We start from the raw sequence: 5,070 nt of genomic DNA, 5'->3' as shown, positions 1-5,070 counted from the left end.
CAAAACTCTCCTCTCCAGGTCTCATTCAGATCCAAATCAGATCCTCTGGTTTATGCTTCTGTTAAGATCTTTCATTTCCACACACAAAGAGACAGTTTGTGAGGGCCAAATGCTTTTTAGCAAGTTTCCCTGGTGACTACCATCTGGCTCAAGTCTGAGAAGAGGCTAAGAGGTGAGCCAAAAAGCTACCTGCTTGGAGGTTTCCTCTTCTCTGAGACCATCGTCCCTTGATCTCAGGTCTGAAGAATTGCAGACAGGAAACCCCTCCTAAGGTCCAGAGCCTCTGCCTCTCCTCTTGCACAGAATTGTTACCTTGAGGTTTGTGCTCCTAAAAACTCCTTATATTTATCACATTATCCCATTTAGTTTTCTCTTCTAGCAGATTTATGCATTTTTTAAATTTTGCTATCTAATTACTCTAATATAATCTTCCTGCTAAGCTCTAATTACTAAATTTATAAAAATAATTCATCATCTTTGTTTTTAATTTAGTGATAAAGCAATTACAGCAAATATTCATTACAGCATCTAGGTGGTGAATTTATTCATTTTCACTGTTCAGTCTTTTTTAAACATCCTGTATGTTTGAAGTTTTTCATAAAAAAATATTATTGGGAGGGGAATGAATTCCAAAGGTACAGAAGCTAACAGAATAAAAAGTAAATTCTTCCTTTCTTCCTCTCTTCCTTCACTTACTTCAATCTAACTCCCAGAAGGTCATCACTGTTGATAATTTCTTATTCATTCTATCAGAAGTTGTCTATGCATATACAAGAACGTTTTTCTACTTGATGGTATATATCATGTGACATAAATGCATAAAAGCATAAAAACAAGTCTGAACTTGCTTTTTTTAGTTATCAGCATATCAGAGATCAGTCCACTTTTGAGTTGCTATATAAAATTCCTTTTCTTGCATATACATAAATTTGAGCAGTACCACATTGAGACATACACAGGCTATACAGGTAGTTTACAGATTATATTTTGTTTACACAGTTATTTGTTTCATTGACACACACATATGCACACATGTCACAGTGACATATCTACTGCTATCTTTTAATATTCATCAGGTACTGTCATAGGATAAAATCCTGGAAAGGAGAATAATAGGTCCAGGTTTGCATAGAAATGCTTTAAGGTATTACAAAATTGACTCCCAAAAAGACACACCAGTTTAAATATCTATGGAGTGTCTATTTTCGTATATTCTCAAATATATTTTCCAACTTTTTAATCTTTACTAATATAATAAGGGGAAAAAGAACTCTCATTTTAATTTCATTTCTTTAAAAGTAAAAGAAATTAGTATCTTTTCACATGTCTGCCATTGGTTTGGGGTTTTTTCCATACATTGCTGACACATGTTCTTTACCTAAATTATATTAAGGTTTTCAGCTTTTCTTGTTGATTTATTTAAAAGCTCTTTGTGTATTAAAGAAATTAACCTATTTGCCATGTATGCCATAAAAAGATACTGCCAGCCAGACTCTTTGGCCTTTTTATCTTATTTGTAGTACTTATTTTCATTGTAGAAGTTAAGAGTGAGCTTTTACCACAAAAAGTTTATGATCATTCAAACAATAAGTGATCATTACAATGAATTGGAACAACACATAAAAATACTATACACACTTACATATGAAATCTAAATACAAACAAAAACTGAACTCACGGATACAGAGAAAAGATTAATAGTTGCCAGAGGCAGGCGGTAGTGAGTGAGGGAATTGGGTGAAGGTGGTCAAAAGGTAAAAACTATCAGTTACAAGATAAATTCTGAGGATAAAGTGTATAGCTTGGTGACTACAGTTAACAGTGTGTGTGTGTGTGTGTGTGTGTGTGTGTGTGTTAGTTGCTCAGTCATATCCGACTCTTTCCAACCCCATGGACTGTGGCCCTCAAGGCTCCTCTGTCCATGGAATTCTCCAGGCAAGGATACTGGAGTAGGTAGTCATTTCCTGCCCCAGGGGATCTTCCCAACCCGTGAGTTGAACCCACATGTCCAACATTTTAAGCAAATTCTTTACCATCTGAACCATCAGTGAAGCAGGGAAGCCACAGTTAACAATACTATATTGTATATTGGAAAGCTTCTTTGTGTGTGTGTGTGTGTGTGTGTGTGTGTGTGTGTGTGTGTGTAGACAGATAGACATATAGAGTTAGATACATACACATCTGTAAAACAGATACAGATATATAACAACCTAAATGTTTTGTCCACCTACATAATGAAATATCACGCATCCACTTAGAAAGTGTATTGTAGTTTATTACAAGTAAAAGCAGTTTACAAACTAGTATGTACTTACATATACATAATTATTTGCAACTTACAGACTACATCCTGCCATGTGAGTCTTTCAAATCTGAAATATGTCATTTCACCATTCTGTAGATAGTAAAACTGAAAATCAGGAGCCAAGGAATTTCTCTGAATTCACAGTCAGTAAATGTGAGATCTGGGACTCACACTTTGAGTTTTTCTAACCCTAAGACACCTGATCTTTTCACCTTATCATACAGAAGCAGAAGAATAACAAGAATAGCTAGCAGTATTTATAGTCAGTGATATTTCTTCATAAGTATGTCGATTAAGTCTTTTGAATTACAACTGTAGTAGCACACATCATGAAATTATACATTAATTCTCAAAATTCAAGTTCAAATTTTCACCATAATTCTAATGTACACATTTTACTGCATATAAGCACATTCAAATTCCATCTTATGTGTTACAAAAGAAGTACTCAATAGGGAATGTGTCTGGTGACACAGACCAAAATGATCTATTACTCCCTGTCACTTGTGAAATTATATCTATAAATGACTAATATATCACACAGTCCTAACTTGGGACCATTTCAACATTAAGATAGGACTGAATTTTTCCTTCTGTCAGTTTGATTTTGTTTTCCATGGAAAGTTAAGCAGGAACACTTGCTGCTAAATGTCCCATTAGCATTTCCTGACCTTCTCCACAGTTGGCCTGCAATTGTGAACCTGCTGTGGCCACTGAGACACACAAAAGAAATGGAAAAAGCCGCTTAATGTCTGGAGTGGTCCAAAATGCCAAGGAGCAGCCAAAGGAGGCGGGGTAAAAGACAAAATGTAAATAAGCAGGGCCTGCTGGATGACCAGAAACGAGAGACTCAAGGAACAGGAAGACCTGCTTCTGGTTCACATCTGAACCCATACCATCATTTCCATCCTGCAAACCCTACCCCGTGCCCCCCACTACCAAACAAAACAAAACACCAAGGACACTTCTGGGAGAGCTGGTGACATCATATGTATTTACAAATCTCCCCTCCATAAAACAGACTATATTTTTTTAAAAAAAAGGAAACACAATTATTGAACAAAAGTAGTCTGTGGAAAATTTCCAGCCTCACAGTGCACTTCCACAACTATTGCATCCACACGTCACTGTTGAAAGAATTGTGCAGTGGAATGGAAAAAAACAAAGGAAGAAAATTGAGGGAAAACCCCAATATTCTCTAGTCTGGAGAAACAGATGTCTGGGGGTGGGACATGGGGATAAGAATAAATGCCCACTTACAGCCACTCCCCCTCCAATCGATATTTTTCCTTTCTATAAAAACAACATTCTGAGGCCCTAGGTATGAATGGGCAGGAGAGTTTCTCCTGACCAACAGGTGTTGGGAACAAGGAAGGTGGCCAACACCAGAATTTAGCTCGCCTATCTCCTTTTCCCAGCCCTCTTCTCTTGGCCTGCCTCTGCCACAGAGTCTGGAAAAGGTAATGACTCCCTTCCTCTGCCTCCCAGCAATCAGCAGTGTGGCAGGAGACACACTCCAATCAAAGAAAAGAAGGCAGAAGTCTCTTGTGCTGCATCTTCCGCTCCCCCTTCTCCCTCCTGGGAGACATGAGAGCCCGGAGGTGCAGCAGACCTCACAGAGAGCAGCAAGGTGGAAGGGCAGCAGGAGCTGCATCTGACGGTGTCACTGAGTCACGCTACCAGTCCTGGACTCATCACCCCTGGACCTTCTGTTTTCCGCTTAAGCTACGGTAGAGTTGCTTATGAGTACTTGAAATTGAAGACAATTTTAATACAACTAAATATCTCCTAGAGCCGAGCCCCTTTCTTACCGAGTGCCAGCACCAGGAGAGCGGTGCCAGAAAAGAGGCAGAAAGACACAGCAGGGGGATTATAGCAAGAAAGATACATGATCAAATGTGAGATGAGGCAGGAGAAGTGGAAAGGGAATAAAGAAGGTACAGATGTAAGAGATACTCAGAAAAACCACACCCAAGTTTCCTCTTTTACTCCCAAACCCAAGCAAAATGAGAAAAGGAACATAAGTATGAAAGAAACCCTACATTCGTGCTAAAAATTAAGAAGGATGCTTTTGTATGGCTTCCGAATGATTCTGATAAAACCAGACAGAAACACAACAAAATCTAGAGACAGCACTTACAATCCTCTAATGAGGAAAAAAAAAAAAGGAAGTTAGCAACATTCTGGCAGAGCCGTACTAACACTCACAAGTGTGGAGGGGAAAGGGCTGGGAGGAGGACAGCAGGGAACAGAATCACAGCTGTAGCTGTGGGCCAGCACCACTCAAAAGTAGCTACTCAAGTAGATCCCGGGCCCCATGCTTATGTTCCACCAAGCAGGAGCAGGCAGTGTGGCAAGACTTCTCCCCAGGGAGGCATGCCTTCTTTTTGAGGCCCTGGGCAGCAGAGCAAGAATGGAGGACAGACAGGAGCCACGCCATGTGGAGAGCTGTGCACAAAGAGTCAGCTTCAGAGAAAGAAGGTGATGAACAAACACTAAATTCTTACAGTCCAGGACCCTGCTCCTTTTCTTCTCATCTTAATTTGCTGGTAATGTAAGTACAGGGCTTCCCAGGTGGTGAGAGTGGTAAAGAACCCACCTGCCAATGCAGGAGACACAAGAGACCTGGGTTTGATCCCTGGGTCGGGAAGATCCCCTGGAGCAGGAAATGGCAACCCACTCTAATAATCTTGCCTGGAGAATCCCACAGACAGAAGAGTCTGGAGGGCTACAGTCCATGGGGTTGCACAGAGTCAGGCATGACT

Source organism: Dama dama, chromosome 16 (genome assembly GCF_033118175.1).
Source record: "Dama dama isolate Ldn47 chromosome 16, ASM3311817v1, whole genome shotgun sequence".
NCBI classification, from domain to species: domain Eukaryota; kingdom Metazoa; phylum Chordata; class Mammalia; order Artiodactyla; family Cervidae; genus Dama; species Dama dama.
This window is presented reverse-complemented; position numbering follows the sequence as displayed.